Source organism: Pleurodeles waltl, chromosome 6 (genome assembly GCF_031143425.1).
Source record: "Pleurodeles waltl isolate 20211129_DDA chromosome 6, aPleWal1.hap1.20221129, whole genome shotgun sequence".
Classification (NCBI taxonomy): domain Eukaryota; kingdom Metazoa; phylum Chordata; class Amphibia; order Caudata; family Salamandridae; genus Pleurodeles; species Pleurodeles waltl.
In genome coordinates, this window is record NC_090445.1 from 362,925,966 (window position 1) to 362,943,149 (window position 17,184).

At 48.9% G+C, this 17,184-nt stretch overlaps 1 long non-coding RNA gene across 1 annotated transcript in view; it reads right to left on the reverse strand.

Annotated features, from left to right (window-relative positions):
- LOC138301933 (uncharacterized) overlaps positions 1-15,617 on the reverse strand; it is a 162,052-nt gene extending 146,435 nt beyond the window's left edge. Inside the window, exons 1-2 of the long non-coding RNA XR_011205173.1 lie at positions 15,532-15,617; positions 15,392-15,446 (exon numbers count right to left, since the gene is read on the reverse strand). This is a non-coding gene — a long non-coding RNA (uncharacterized lncRNA). The remainder of the gene's footprint in view (positions 1-15,391; positions 15,447-15,531) is intronic.
- Between the last annotated feature and the right edge of the window lie 1,567 nt (positions 15,618-17,184).

Here is a 17,184-nt window from a genome sequence, read left to right on the forward strand (position 1 = left end):
GTTTGGTATTAAACATGTTGGAATCATACCCCAATGCTTTTGCAAGCATTGGTTGTATGAGTCCATGCACTCTGGGGGCTCCTTAGAGGCCCCCAGTATTGCCATTACATCCTTCTGAGGTTTTCCAGGCAGCCCCAACTGCTGTCACCTCTCAGACAGGTTTCTGCCCTCCTGTTGCTTGAGCAGCCCACGCCCAGTAAGGCAGAACAAAGGATTTCCTTTGGGAAAGGGGTGTTGCACCTTCTCCCTTTGGAAATATGTTTTACAGGCTTGGGAGGGGTAGCCTCCCCAAGCCTCTGGAAATGCTTTGAAGGGCACAGATGGTGCCCTCCTTGCATAATCTAGTCTACATCGGTTCAGGGACCCCCAGTCTCTGCTCTTACATGAAACTGAACAAAGGAAATAGTAGTGACCACTCCCCTGTCTACCACCACCCCAGAGGTGGTGCTCAGAGCTCCTCCAGAGGGCCCCTGGGCTTTGCCATCTTGGATTCCAAGTTGCAGGGAACTCTGGGAGCATCTGAGTGGCCAGTGCTAGCAGGTGACGTCAGAGCCCTCTCCTGATAAGTGCTTACCTGTTTAGCAGACCAATCCCCCTTTTAGGGCTATCTAGGGTCTCTCTCTTGGGTGGTTCTTCAGATTTGGATTGAAAGACTGCAGCAGGAATCCTCAGCATCCTTTACTTCACCTTCTCACCGAAGAAACTGCATCTGAACCCTCTAGGAACACTACAAACTGCAACAAAGAAGCAAAGACAGCTTCTGCAACATTGTATCTTCAGCTCCTGCCAGCAATTGCAATTGTTTCCCAGTCGTGCATCCTCAGAGGACAACCGGTCTTCAGCCTGCACCAGAAGAACGAAGGAATCTCCCTTGGAGTGAAGGAGTCACTCCCCTGCTTCAGCAGGCGCCTCTCTGCAATGCCAACCAGTTGTGTGGGACCCCTCTCCTGACAAGCTGCATGGATCCTGCATCACGGGTGGTGGAATGAAGTGGTCCAGACGGTGCTGACATCCAACTTTCTAACTTTGGTGGAGGTAAGAGCTTGCCTCCCCACGCAAAACAGTACCCCCGTGCACCACGTGTTTTGCAGTTGCCAAGGCTTGTTGGCATCCTTCCACAAAGTTCTTCATGCACCGTGCAGCTCCAGCCCCCAGCACTCCTTCCTGCAATGCACAGCCTTCTGTGTGGGTCTCTGATGGCATAGGACCCTTTGTTGTAGTGCTGCGTGGGCCTCCTTCTTTGTCCCCATGCTGTGGGACTCCTGTGCTCACTTCCTGGTCTTCTGAGAGCCCTCTCTGGCTCCTCCTGCTGGGTAGAGTCTACCAGGTCCCTCCTGATCCCAGGCAGTGCCATTTTCCACTAACCACGAGCTTTGCATGTGCCAAGGCCTGTTGGCAGAGTCCTGCAATGCAAACCAGACTGCAATCATCCATCCGGCGTAGGCCATCATCTGCACCAACCAGGAACCCACACTGTCTTCTTGGGTGCAGTACTGACTGTTGTTCTTCACTGGTGGTTTTTCTTTTGCACCTTCATCCGGGTTAGTAGGGGCTCCTGTTCTCCCTGGACTCTTCTATGCTTCTTGGCCTTGGTGCCCTTCTTCCACAGGTCTTCAGGTCCAGGAATCTATCGTTGGTGTCTTGCAGTCTCTTCTGGTTCTTGCATAATCCTCTTTCTCATGTTCCTGTGTGTTCTAGGTAAGTTACTGTGATTTACTCCTGCTTTGCTGGGCTCTTTGGTGGGTTCTGTTACATACCTTTGGTGTTTTCTAATACTCCCAGCACCCCTCTACACACTACACTTGCCTAGGTCGGAAACCGACATTCCCATTCCAATTTCTTGGTATATGTTTTGTGCTCCCCCTGGGCCCATTTCCAACTATTGTGATTTTCTCTATTTGCACTGTTTTCTAACTGCTATTTCTGCATACTAGTGTATATCATTTGGGTATTACTTACCTCCTAAGGGAGTATAGTCTCTATGGGATTTTTGGCATTTGTGTCACCAAAATAAAGTACCTTTATTTTTGTAACACTGAGTATTTTCTTTCATGTGTGTGAGTATTGTGTGACCACAGTGGTATTGCGTGAGCTTTGCATGTGTCCTAGATAAGCCTTGGCTGCTCAGCTACCACTAGAGAGCCTGACTTCTAGACACTACCAAAATTTCACTAATAAGGGATAACTGGACCTGGTATAAGGTACCCACTACAAACCAGGCCAGCCTCCTACAAATTGCCATGTCAGCCATTGGCGCAGATGTCATCTGTCCTTATCTTTCTAAGAACATGTGAAAGTGTCAAGTCACTCAGACAATGACTTTCATAACAACACCTGATGTAACATCAGTCGGGGACAAGTGCCTTGCTATCACAATCTCAAAGGCAAACAGTAACAAAGACAATAGCCAAAACACTGCAGTCTGAATTGATGCGAAGTTACCAAATATGTCTATGTGGATGAGAGCCACAACTTGATGCACATAGCTTATGTCAGAAGTTCCTGAATTCCAATCTCTGATAACATACAGTATGTGAGCCACTTGACCAATTGAGAAGAGAGGTCCTTCACTCAGAATATCACCCAAGATACTGCCAGAGACAATCTTGACTGCCAGCATGCACTGAGAAGATACTGCTTTGTGCTTGATGCTGATAAAGAGCTGAGTCCAAAAGGAGAGATGCTACTGTGATGTGTGCTGTCCTTTCACAGGGATCACTGCCTCCACAATTCTCTGATAACCACAACTTTGATGTGAACAAGGTATGTAAGGTGCTGATTTTCCCTAAGAAAAACTAGATGCAAGTTATACTACTTCATACTCTCCTAGCGCAAGCTCATGGAAGTAGATTTTAGGGCGTTAGGTTTTTAGATTACAGTTTAACCATGGTAGAAATGCTCATTTTATTCTCATTTTTCGTAACATTAATCTGTGCGGTTATTATGATATTTTGTGTGGTTATTTTAGATGTGCTAAGGAACAAGTTCAGCCTGTTGAAGTAAATGCTTTTTACTTGAAATGTCTAATTTTCTTACTAAAGCTTGTGTGTGTGATTTTTTTAAAGAGTGAAATAGGTTTGTTTCTGTTTCCATGGTGCCCCTGATCCCTGTTTAAGGATTGCTAGAAAGCCCAAAAGCAATGACACCACTTCAACTATGTATTGGGTGAGGTTCTGTGGGGCCACAGTAACCTGTTTTTCACGTTATGCTCTGATTCATTGAACCAAGTTCACTTGTGTCACCTGTGGAAGTGAACATAAATGTTGTAGTTTACACAACAGTTAAGCCTGACATAATCATAAAACCTGTTTCAGGGTTTTAATACTTAATTTCTAGCCAAACTCTATATGTTTCCCAAAAGTTTTGGTACTCTAGATTTGCCTTATATTAATATGCTAACTTTTAGCCTGCAATTCTCAATGTCTTCCTCCTAAATAGCTCTTGAAGTGATGCAGATGACCCCAGCCAAAATCCCTGTAATTTCTCCCTTGTGGCCTTTGCTACCTAAATCCCTTTCCTTCCTATTGTACCATCAGTACTTGTGTGTGTAATATGCCGTTCATGAGTTTGAATCGCCATTGAGTCAATTTATTCTTTCATCCTTTTGAGATGGATAGAAACTGTTATTTACAGTACTTGAGGTGGCAAAGCGGGTATAAAGATGTGGGAACTTTGTCAGGAGTCCTAGGGCAGATGGGGTTGCTGGGCTCACATTGTTATGATCAGAGACAGTTAGCAATGGTGTTCTGGGGATTAACCTTTTCTGAGCACCAAGTACATTTGTTTAGCACTTGATCCCTCTGTGTAGCAAAGTGAAGCAGTTAAAGGACTACTGAGGAGATGTACTGAGGTTAAAGATTCAGAACTCAATAAGACATTTAGAAGTTCAATTACTTAATGTCCAGTTGGTGCTTTCTTGTAAAATAGAAAATACTTTACTACTCATACACAACTCAGGGCCTGACTCACAAAGGAAAATTTAGACCTGAAGGTTAACCTTAGAACGGAAGTCTAAGTTTAGACCTAAAGACCAGAAGTCAAAGTTTAGACCTTAAGTCTAACTTTAGACTATAGATCTAACTTTAGTTCTCATTGCTGAGACTCCACCCTAAGTGTGGGGACTCCCCCATGACTGTGGGGCCTCCACCATGTGTTTAGAGGCTCTTTGTGAATCAGGCCCTAAGTTTAGACCTAAAGTCTAATTTTAGACCAGAAGTTTTTAGACCTGAAGTCTAACTAAACTGCGGAGATTCCACCCTGAGTGCCGGAACTCCCCCACGACTGCAGGGTCTCCACCACGAGTGCAGAGACTCTTTGTGAATCAGGTCCTTAGACTTCAGGTCTAAACTTAGGGCCCCATCACAAAGGTAAACTTAGACTTGAAGTCTAACTTTAGCCCTGAAGTGTAACTTTAGATCTAAAGTCTAAGTTTAGGCCCGAAGTCTGTATTTAGACCTGAAGTCTAACTTTAAACCAGTGATCTAAGTTTAGAGTTTAGGCCGAAAGTTAGATTTCAGGTCTAAAAATAGACTTCAGGTCTAAACTTAAACTTTAGGTCTAAACTTAGACTTCAGGTCTAAGTTCACCTTTATGAATCAGGCCCCCACTGGTGTACCTAGATGTACAAGGGCATCTAAGTTTAGACTAGGTCAAAAGTTTGACTTCAGGTCTAAGGATAGACTTTAGATCTAAACTTAGACTTCTGTCTAAACGTATACTCCAGGTCTAACCTTAACCTTTAAATCTAAACGTAGACTTCAGGTCTAAGCTTATCTTTGTGAATCGGGTCCACAATAGTGTACATAGATGTAAGAGGGCATCAGCTGTTACTCTGCACTGAAGTCATATTCTAGTGATTGCTGAAAGAACAGTCTCTAAGACAGCTGGTGCCTGTGAGAAGACCAATATGGACTTTGCTAATGTAGGCAAATGCTCATTCCCTTACAGAAGCTCCCCCCATCTGTCTTTCCCTTCGAAGAGTATCTTTTGTCCATTTCAGTCTCAACAGTGCTAGCAAAGCCTGAGGTATTCATTGCATGGCAGGATAATGCTGCTCCAAATGTGGTGCACTCTAGACGACCAACTAAGCAGAGATCACAGTGCCATTCTCCAAACCAAATCAACATCAGAGTCCACTACTAGTCAACCTGCCTTTGCTAATTCAAGTAAGTTACACCAGTACTGTGATCATACTCTGTTGGAACTTGCATCTTTGGCCCAATCACAAAAGATCAACCTGGAAATTCATGTACAACAGTTAACTCTTAGACTGGTTTCCTTTTGCTTATTCTACTGAAATTGGTCTAGCCGTAGCCTTAGTTTTCAGGTGTTAGCAGAAGGGAAGGGTCGAGCTTGGAGTCACTGTCAGGGGAGACACAAAACAGGGTGCAAAAGATGAGGAGGCTGACCCTCTTATCTACATGTTAACATGTGTGGGGTAATCCTTCCTGTGAATAATGAGACAGGAAAGGGTTGGAAAACCTCTATAAGTGTCAAAGAGACACATTCTGTCTTCTCTCCTCTACACCTAAAAATCTGGCCAATTGCAAAGGATCGCTGGAATGTTTTGGAGGAGCCACACAGTTTACACTGTTGATACCACAGGTATGTAGAAAAACAAAACAGATTGCAGTATAGCTATAGTTAAATGTCATAGACCACTCCATATACATCCTCTGTGTAGAGAAGTAATGCAAACACACTCAACATGCATGCCTGCCATTGAGTGGGGAAGAATCCAATTGCAGGGAACAGTGGAAGCAAGACACCAGATAGCAGTACAGAGGACTGGCGGTGGAACTCCACCTCCTCCCCCACAACTAACGACATGGGAGGAGCAAGTCTTGGCAATCATGCATCCTGAGGGCCAGGCAGGAGTAGCAGGAGGACTGGACTCAGGTAAGTCAAATCTTTACTACTTTACCCACCTGCATGCTATCACATACCCCACCCTCACCCTCACCCTCACTCCCATCACTCCACCACCTCCCACACACCCTACCATCACAACCCACCACTCCCAGAACCAAGCCCTGTATGCAACACCAATGCATGGACACCCATCACAGACCTGCATGGACAACTATCACTAAAGCATGCACACTAGAGACAATCACCTAGCCCACCAAATCACTACTCACACAAGGCAAAGCTGCCAGGGCAATAACAACCATACAGCGCAACACACCCATGCACAGGATGGCACACGCAGAAACAATAACACTGCATTTACATCCCCACAGGTACCCCATCCAACGTCACTGGAGAGGAGGTGTCAGCAACATCCAGTCCCCCACAAGAAGAGGCCCACAGTGATGATAGCAGCTCTGGTTGCCTGGATCTGGATGACCAATCTGGCCCATCAGGGACGTCCAGACAGTCGGTTACCCAGGCACAGTCCCAAACCACCACAGAGCCTCCCTCCTCAGGAAATACCAGCACAGTACCCACCAAGCGGGCCCATGCCTCTGTCCCAAGGACACATCAATCAGCAGTGTGTCCACCACTACAAGGACCCCAGGACACCCTATAAACACAGGACGATCAGGGACCTGGGGTCAGTGGCCATACGGTTAAGGGGACAGAGGCACAGGACAACAGGGAAGCTGGGAGTACTGCTGCGTGACAGGGGGAGAACAGGCCCTGGGAACCGGCTCTCCAGGAGGCATTCATCAACATCCTGGGAGCATACCACCATTCCCTGGAGACGATGGGCCAGATACTGTACAAGTTGCAGGAGACCCAGCGGCTGCAGGAGGGACAGTACCTGGGGATCAGGGAGGACCACAAGGACATCCACACCACCCTGGTCACCATTGCAGGGGTGCTGGCAGACATGGCCAACACCATGAAGGAGGCAGTGGCACACCAAAGGGCCCCTGACTCTAGCCACACGATGAACAGCCCTCCACCTCCGCTAGTGGACAGGAAGCCCTGCCGCAGGACCAACAGTCCACCAGCACCCCTCCCCCTGCAGAATGAGAACCACCCCCGCAAACAGTCCCTGCGATCCAGGCAGAAGCCAGAGACTATTGCCAAGACCCCCACCAGGAAATAAGACTCTCCTGAATGTCACCCTTGTGTCCCACTCTGTCACCCTGTCCACCTTGAACTGCCATTGCTCCACTTCCTATGCCCCCTTGGACCATGCACCTGTGATACAAATAGACTGGACTCTACCCTGGACTTTCCTCCATCCTCACCCCCAGCCCATTGCAATACCCCCTCCACTTATTAGCAGTTAAATAAACACCCTTGGAAAAAATACAAGTATGGAGTCTGGCAAATGATTGAACTATGTATTAATTCAACAAGGTTTAAACATTGCAATTTACCTGTACAGTAATGTATACATAGGTATGGCCTGTAGTTGGCTGCAGTTCACACACCAGGAGCCAGAGTGGGACACAGATATCTGAAAATAGAGATGCCAAAGGGTACAGTAAGTGGCCATAGATTTGGGAGAATCTGCCTGCCATGTACAATGTCCAACACAAAACTGTCAATGTAAGGTGAAGTTACAGTGTCTTACCTGTGTGTCACTAGAAGTACTGTCGTTTGATTGCTGTTCTGTTCCTCATCCTCTGCCTCCTCATCTTCACTGTCCACAGGGTACACTGTTACCACACGGCCATCTCCATCCTCATCCTCCTGCAGAAAAAGTACCTGGCGTCTCAAAGGCAAGGTTATGCAACATGCAGCATGCCATGATGATCTGGCAGACCTTCTTGGGTGAGTAGTACAGGAATCCACCAGTTAGATGGAGGCAACGAAACCTGGCCTTCAGGAGGCCAAGGGTCCTCTTGATAATCCTTCTTGTCCACCCATATGCCTCATTGTAACATTCCTCTGCCCTTTGTCCTGGCATTCCTCACTGGGGTCGGTAGCCATGAGAGGTTGGGGTAACCAGAGTCACCTGCAAATATCGAGGGATACCTGTTAGACACACACCAACCCTTATGGCCAACACCATAGCCAGACACCAAAATCCACTGGGTAGGAACTAGGGCTCACCTATTACCCACACCCGGTGCCTCTGGAGTTGAGCCATCACAAATGGGATTCTGCTATTCCTCAGGATAAAGGCATCATGCACAGACCCAGGATACTTTGTATTGACATGGGAGATGTACTGGCCGTCAGGCACACTATCTGCACATTCATCGACTGAAAGCTCTTTCGATTTCTGAACACCTGTTCATTTCTCCAAGGGGGGTGGGAGGACAAATGCAATATGTGTACCATCAATAGCCCCAATAATGTTGGCGATATGTCCATTGGATAGAAGTCAGCTTTCACTGTGGCCAAATCTTCCACCTGGGGGAAAACAATGCAACTGCTCATGTGTTTAATCAGGGGAGACAATCCTCTGGTCAGCACTATTGAGAACATTGGCTGTGACATTCCTGCTGCCAAGCCCACTGTCACTTGGAAGGAGCCAGTTGCCAAGAAATGGAGCACAGATATGACTTGCACAAGAGAGGGGATGTCTGTGGGCTGACGGATAGCAGATATCAGGTCAGGCTCCAATTGGGCACACAGCTCTGTGGTTGTGGCCCTGTCCGGTCTATAGGTGAGGATAATGGCCCTCATTTTAACTTCGGTGGTCTTTTTAAAAGACCGCCGAGGTTACTCCGGGCTGAAGACCGCCAGTGGTGCTGGTCTCCCGCCCATCGTATCATGATTGCTGGCAGCCCTCCGCTCTTTTTTGGATGGAGAGTCGCCAGCAGCCATACTGGCGGTCGGCGGTGAAGTGGAGGCTGCTCCACCTCCACATCCACGTCATCAGAACACTGCCCATGAATCACGTCCTACGATTCGGCGTGGCGGTGTTCTGGTGACGGGGTGCTGGCGGCGGAGCAGCCCCAATGGATCCCGTCCCTCCCGGAGGATCACCGGACCAGGTAAGGTGATCGTCCATTAGGGGAGGGGGTGGTGGGGTGTTGTGTATTGTGTGCATGCATGGGGATGTGCGTGTGAGTGTGTAGAGGGGTTGTGTGAGTGCGTGTATGCATGTGGGGGTGTAAAGTGTGTATGGGAAATGTGTGTGTATATGTCTATGTGCATGTGTGCGTATATGTCTGTGTGCATGTGTGAGTATATATCTGTGTGCATGTGTGCGTGTATGTGTATGAGTGGTGTGAGCGTGCGTGTAGGGGAGTGGGGGTGTGTGTGGATGTTTCTGTGGGGGCGGGGGTGGGGAGGGGGTCCTGCCACTTTTGCGAGGTGGTAGGGGGGTCGTGGGTGTTGGGGGAGGATTCAGGGGAGGGGGAGGGGGAGGAGGGGACCCCTATCAGTGCCAGGGAATGAATTCCCTGGCACTGATAGTGCCTACTGCCATGAATTTCGTGGTGGTACAAAGCCCCACGAAGTCCATGGCGGTATGCGGGGTCCTGATACCACCGGCAGTCTAGTGACGGACGCCGGGCTGGAGACCGAAGTCTCCAGCCCAGCGGTCGTTACCATCCTGGCGGTCGCAGTGTAGAAGTGGGGTTTTGCATGGCGGTAAGCGGCATGCTTGTAATTCTATATTTTTTTCCGCCGGCCTGTTGGTGGTATTACCGCCACTTCTACACTGACCGTCAGGGTTGTATTGAGGACCTATATGACTGTCCTCCATTGTTGCCAAGTCCACCAGGAGTCTGTACACGGGGGGATGTCTCCATCTCCTATTCATCCACAGCGGTTGCAATCTATGGGGCAAAACAGTGAGCAGCTGGTCAGTATTCCACATTTCCAAACACTACACTGCACTGCATGTTGTGACTGTAACAGTATATTGTTAAATAGGTCCAAATAGTGCCTATGTGTACTGTGACACAGTTAGGTGCCATGGCCTGCCCCCCCCCGAAATGGCGTCCACCTGTCCTGTGTTGATGGACATGTGGAAATGAGGTAATGACGCTGATGTTGTGCGTCATCGCGGGAGGCGATTGAGTACCACTGTGCAACTCCTCATTGGTTGTCATTGGGCCCTATGGGTTACAGTGGCCACTGATGATGTACGCCGGCGGTGACGGTACGCCCCGTCAAGGACCTGACCACCATTTTCTATCTGTTCACTCACTTGCTACCTGACCTTCAACAGGAGAGGACCTAAACTGCAAGTGCTGCTGTGACCTGTGTCTGGAACCAACCATGGCTCGAGTCACTGGGGAAAGGGCCCCAGCCTTCACCGCTGCGGAGTTGGAGAGACTGGTGGATGGGGTCCTACTCCAGTACCGAATGCTGTATGGGCCTCCAGATCAACAGGTGAGTACACTGTGAGGACGATGCATGGGGCATGAATGCATGGAGTGCTGTGTGTGAGGGCCTTGTGTAGGGGTGGGGTTGGTGGAAGGGTCCTGGGCAGCGTGCTGCATGTTTTGGGGGCATTGTCTGTGCTAATGGGGATGTGAGGGCTATGGTGGGACATGAGTGTAACAGTCCGGTCAGTCTGACTGATACCTTTTTTCTATGTGTATTTTTCTGAAGGTCAGTGCCCATCAGAAAAAGGGTATGTGGCGTGCCATCGCCAAGGACGTGTGGACCCTGGAGGTCTACGGCAGGTGGAGCACCCACTGACGCAAACGGTGAGAGGATCTGAGACACTGGGCAAGGAAGACAGCGGAGTCCCAGCTGGGTGTGGCCTCCCAACGAGGAAGGGTTGCCCATTGAACCTTGACCCTCCCCTGATGGCCCGCATACTGGCGGTGGTCTATCCGGAGCTGGATGGGTGCTTGTGGGCATCACAGCAGCCACAAGGGGGTGAATACAGTTTCACAATATACTACTTGCACATAGTGGGGTGGTCTCCGGGTGGGGGATGTGGGCCTGTGGGTGCCTCTAGGCCAGGCCAGACATTGCAGGGTAGGTCCCATGTTGGGCAGGGTCTGATGTACACCACCTCCTACCAAGCTAGTAGGCATCTACTACTGGGCAGGGGTCTGTGGGTATCAGGTATGCTGCAATTGGCATTAGGTATCCCTGTCCATGGGCTGGTGACTAGCATTGTGACTGTTGGTGCATTGCCTAGTGCGTAGGGCTGTTCCCTGTGTGTGTGTGTGTTGTATACGCCAACGGCCATTGACTAAGTGTATCCTTTGTCTCTTTCCCCCCTTTTTGTTTTGTCGCCTTGCCTTCTGTGCATTAGCATCATCTGGCAGAGGAGCAGAGGCACAGGTGACGGAGGGAGCTGCATCCCACATGGCCCAGGAGGCCGAATCCACCGACAGTGAGGGCACCAGTGGGACAGAGGGCAAGGGGAGCACCACGGTGGAGACAGGAGGGGACAGTTCTGAGAGTGATTCCTCCTCTGATGGAAGCTCCCTGATGGTGACGGACACCTCTGTGGCCACCCCAACTACCGGTACAGCCGCCACCCCCCATGCCAGCACTGCCCTCCCAGCAGCCCCTCAGCGAGTTTCCCATGCCCGCTCACCCAGGAGGGTGGGCATCTCCTTCGCCCCAGGCACTTCAGGCCTGGCCCCAGTTAGCCCTGCTGCCCTGAGTGAGGAGGCTATTGACCTCCTGCGATCCATCTCTGTTGGGTAGTCAACCATAGTGAATACCATCCAGGGGCTGGCAGCCCATTTGCAACAAACAAATGCATTCCTGGAGTGCATTCACTCTGGCATGGCGTCCCAACAGAGATCAATCCAGGCTCTGACCTCCTCTCTGATGGCAGCCATTGACCCTGTTTCTAGCCTCCCCTCTCCAACTTCCTCTACCCAGTCCCATTCCCCTCAACCCCAACCTATCCCAAGCACCCAGGACAACACACGGAAGTGTCTCAGGCAAACACAAGCACCACACATCATCCCACAGGCACTCACACAAACACCATCCAGATGTAGACACACCAACATCCACTACCTCCACTGTGTCCCCCTCCTCATCCACCTTCCTCCCAGTACTGTCTCCACTCACACCTGCATGCACTACATACTCATCCACTACCTCCATCACCAGCACGCCCCTCACTGGCAGCCCTCACATCCATGCACACTTCCCCTGTGTCCTCTTCCACTGTGTCTGTGCCCCCTCCTTCCAAAGTACCCAAACGCAAGCACTCAAACACCCAACAGCCATCCATCTCACAACAGCATCCAGCCCATGCACCTGCACCCAAACTCAGGAGACAGAAATCTCCTACAACCACTCCCTCTTCCTCCACTCCGAAACCTTCACCCTCCTCCGCCCCAATGTCCCTAAGAAGCTTTTCCTCTCCACCGTTGACCTCTTCCCTCTCCCTCCCCCATCCTTCATGTCAGGCCAGGGTGGTCAGAACCCAGGCGAGCACCTCAGCCACCCAGTCCATGGCCACAGTAGTGTCGACAGCTACTGCAGGTGGTGGGAGAGGCTCCAGGGAACCAGACAGCAGCACTGAAAGTGTTCCTGCACCAGGTGTGTCGAGGAAGGGCAAGGAGGCACCACCAGCTGCCAAAGGGAAGGGCAAGGAGGCAACACCAGCTGCCAAATGGAAGGGCAAGGAGGCACCACCAGCTGCCAAAGGGAGGGGCAAGGGGCTTGCACCAGCAGGATTGAAGGACAGGAGGCCTGGTGCTGGGACTTCTACAGAGCCCCCACCACCAACCATGGTGGTTCAGCGATCCAAGGCTGCAGGGGATGGGCTGGAGCCTCCCCCCACCACTGCCAGCACCGCCACCAGTACTGCCACTGGCAGCAGCAGCCCCCGTGGGCAGCAGTCCGAGGCTGCAGGGGATGGGCTGGAGCCTCGCCCATCACTGCCAGCACCGCCACCAGCACCAGCAGCAGCCCCAGTGGGCAGCTGTACGAGACTGCAGGGAATGGGCAGGACCTTCCACCACCACCAAAAGCAGCCCCAGTGGGCAGCCATCCGAGGTTGCAGGTGAAGGGTTGGAGCTTCCCCCCACCACCACCAGCAGCAGCAGCCGCAGTGGGCAGCCATCCGAGGCTGCAGGGGAAGGGCTGGAGCCTCCCACCACCAGTGCCAGCACCACTGCCAACAGCAGCAGCCCCAGTGGGCAGCCGTCCAAGGCTGCAGGGGAAGGGCTGGAGCCTCCCCCCACCACTTCAATCCCCAACACAAGCCCTGCCACTTCTACCACTGAACAGCCGTCACCGCCGTTGGGCAGTGTGTAGTCCTGCCTTCATGGACTGTAGTGCTTCCTGGACCCTGCAAATCCTGTGGGTGTGACACCCAGGTGAGAGACTGTGACCTTGTACTCCCCAAGTGCTGTATCACAGGATACAAGGCCACCTCCAGAACCAGTAGAAGAAGCCATCCACTCAACTCATCCTTGCCAGGATGTAGCACACTGGGCACAATGCCCCCTCCAGAACCAGTGGAGAAGCCATCCACTAGAGAGACTGTGGCTTTGCACTCCCCAGGACCAATCAGTGGGCAAACTACCCACTTGAGAGACTGTGGCTTTGCACTCCCCAGGACAAAGCAGTGGGCAAACCACCCACTTGAGAGACTGTGGCCTTGCACTCCCCAGGACCAAGCAGTGGGCAAACCACCCACTTGAGAGACTGTGGCTTTGCACTCCCCAGGACAAGCAGTGGGCAAACCACCCACTTGAGAGACTGTGGCCTTGCACTCCCCAGGACATCACACAGGGCATGTGGCCCCCTCCAGGACAAGTGGCATTGTATCATCTCCCGGCTGAGGTGCCCCCGCATTCCCCGTCCCCCAGAGGTGCCTGTGTATTTTCTACCTGATGCCCCTGCAGTGTTCTCTCCGTGTTGTTGCAGGAGTAAGGTGGGGCATTGGCCTATGTGTTGTGGCCCTGTGGCCCACGGACATTGAGGTCTGGGCAGGGTCCCTTCATTTGTAAATATGTATATACATTTTAAATTTGAAGCACTTATTTATACTATTTTGTCTTATTACACTCACTTTAATCAATTCCTTTTGTCCTTGCATTATTCCTGAGTGGTACGGGGTGAATATGTTATGTTAATGCATCTGGTTGTGTGTGTGGTGTTGGGGTGGGGGTGTTGCATGTGTGTGTCACTCTCTTCCCCCCTCCCTTTTGTGCTAGGGGGCAGTACTCACCTTGGTCATCTTCGCCGGCATTGATGTTCATAATGCAGGAAAAGGTATGCAAGCATGGGGAAGATGTGCAACTCGGGCTCCATGGCGTCGTGGTTGTTCCCTGATTCTCCAGAGGTGAGTCCTTTGACTTCTGTGATGTGTTTCCGCCGTGCTTTTGATGTCGCTATTACCGCCCCGGAAAAGGTGGCGGATAGGCCTGTCTTAATAAAGTTGTATCAAAAAATAGAGGGTGACCCAATAACCCGTGCTTGGTCTGGGCACAAACTGACAAAACCAATGGGGGTTCAACCAAGCCGGGATAGATGTATATCATTCGTTATCAAAAAATGTGATCAATTCATTTTTCGTCGTTAAATTACTTCCCAAATTTTATTTATCAATTAAAGTAAAGCCGAGAATGTCTCATTAGCCATTAAGCACATATGGCGTTAGTATACCAACTAAACAAAAAATATACATAAACACAAGATAACTGTACAGAATTTAACTGTACAACATTAAGTCCCATAGGTAGCTGCTGTATTACTGTTGCAGCCTCCGTGTAAAGCAAACTTTCAGTAGGTGTTGTCCCCTAATGTCGCGTTTTTTTGGAATAGTGGTTACTGATATTTTTTAGAGTTGTAATCCACTATATAGCGATGATTGATGGTCCATGTCGTGACCTCTCTTAAAGTCCTTCTAAATTTCTTCCCGAAGGTATCTAGTGTGGTGAGGCCCGAATATTTACAAAATTTGAACCTTTTCAAGGACTCAATCTTGCAAAAACATGTGTCAACGCGTTTCGGCCTCCAAGTTTAGGCCTCATCAGGACTTATCAAGGGACAACTACAACAATTAAAGAAAAAACTATTAAACTGACGCAAACCTAAATTAAAACAGTTGTCTATAAGCGACAAGAGTGCAGACTGTGATATGGTGTCACCGTGCATGAGAAAATCATTGTAACCAAGTGCCTATGCTTGTCTCCACCGGTTTGTCTAAAATTCAAGCGTTATGTGGGTCTAAAAAATGGATCAAGGCGTACTGAGTGTGTCTATGATAAAAGTTACCACGTTATGGTTGTGTCTATAATACTGTTGGGGATGGACCATCTGTGCGAAAGTTCCTGTCCGAAAGATGTGAACATGGTGCGCATAAGCATGCATCTGCAGCGCTTTACCTGCTAAATTGCATATATAGGGAAGTCTCCAATACCTTAATTGTATTGGTAATACTCTGTATGGGCCACAATGTGTTTCTTCAGCCTCTGTTCAATTAAATGGCTGAAACAAAAACAACAGTGCTGGCGGCATTGAAGTGCTGTGAAAATACCAATTACATGGAAATAATAATATAAAGAACATAAAGAATACCGGGAGCCGCGCTTACTGAGGATGTCGGCGTGTTTACAGCGTCTGTCCCCGGGCGCTTGCTGGTTGGTGCCCTAAAATTTAAGGAGAGACGTGTGAGTACTAGCACATGAGGACTGCCAGAGAGGCTCGTGGAGGCAAAAGTTCCTCTGTACTTACTTAGTACTGTTCTAGACGTACGGCGGAGTCTCCACTCAGAACATACCGCCGTGCAGCAGCATCGGCGTGTATTGCTGTGACTGCCGGTAATCGTTGCTGTTAATAAAGCGGGCACTAGAACGGGGAGCACCATTCGGAGAGTCATATGCTGGGCACCATATTGGAGTGTGTTGCTCGTCTCGTTAGTGATTAAAACGATAAAAAAACGAACAGGTGGTCCATCGTGATATTACAGGTGAAGGTACTGTAGTGGTATGTGTCAAGTGAAAGTGTAAAAATCATCAAGGTTAAAAATGAGTGCTGGCTAAGTGTAAGTCTATGTTGGCCACATGAAAGGGCCTTGTTGGTTTGTCTCATTATAATCCACTATAGTGCTTTACTGGTCATGTTTTAGTGAAACAACCGAAACTGTACAAATGTTTTTTGAACCAATGTGGTTAAGTAGAATAGCCATAGTGACCCAATTGGAAATACCACTGTGTTTGTATAAGGGTCATTGCTATGTTCCTTGTTACAAACTGCAATATGAACTCATGTAAAACTACATATCTGCAGATATTTTGTATGAATGGGCTGAAGACCACCAAAGTTGACAAAGGTTATAAATATCAAAATATCTATACAAACATGTGTGTTTACTATACTGAAGGCTGAGGTGGAATCTCAGTGGTCGAACGAGGCAGTTTGTGCTATTGAATTAATGTCCATATTTCATCCATGTCATTCAGTCCTTTGCGGGCTGTGTGAAATTTTTCTATTAGTCTTGCTTCAAGTTTCAGCAGTGTATTAGTTGTAGCTTGTCCATTCGATTTGGGTTTTACTGCAGCCAGCACTGTCCATTGGATATCTTCTGCCAGATGACTTTTGTCCATAAAGTGTTCAACCAACGGCACTCCTTTCACGGCGCATTTCATTCTAGATCGGTGCTGTAGAATGCGTGTCTTGACTTGTTGGGAGGTTTGTCCGATGTATGCTTTATTACAAGGGCAAAATATACAATAAACAACATTTTTTGTATTACAATTTGAGAAGTCTTTTTGTAGGTGGACTTTATCATTTATTGTGATTTCTTTGGTGTTTTTTGTATATTTACACGCTAAGCATTTGCTGCATCTAAAATGCCCTTTGATATTTGGTAGTTCTAGCATCGTTCGTAAGCCTTTTTCTTCTGTTGGAGACATGGCTGCTCTCACCCATTGGTCTTTTAGACTGCGTGCTTTTTTGAAAGCGAACAGTGGTTTGGGGATCTCGAGGTCTTTAACAATGTTCCAGTTTTTTTCAATGATTGTTCGAATTTTGTTAGCTTTGGGACTGAATGTGACAACGCATGTTAAAGAGGTCTCCTTTGTTTTGATTTTTGGTACCAACAGCGTTTCTCTTGGTGTGAACCAGGCCCTTTTGGCTGCTATTTTAACTAGTTTTTTAGGGTACCCTCTACTTAAAAGTTTGTCTGTGAGTTCCATGGCATTGCAAAAATAGTCTTCTTTATCAGTGCAGTTCCTTCTAACTCTTAGAAATTGGCCAAAAGGTAGATTTTTTTTAAGTGTTCTGGGGTGGCCACTAGAGAAGTGCAACAATGTATTGCGGTCTGTTGGTTTTTTAAAAAGGCTAACTTCTAGTTTATTGTCCCTATTAATAACCCATAGGTCTAGG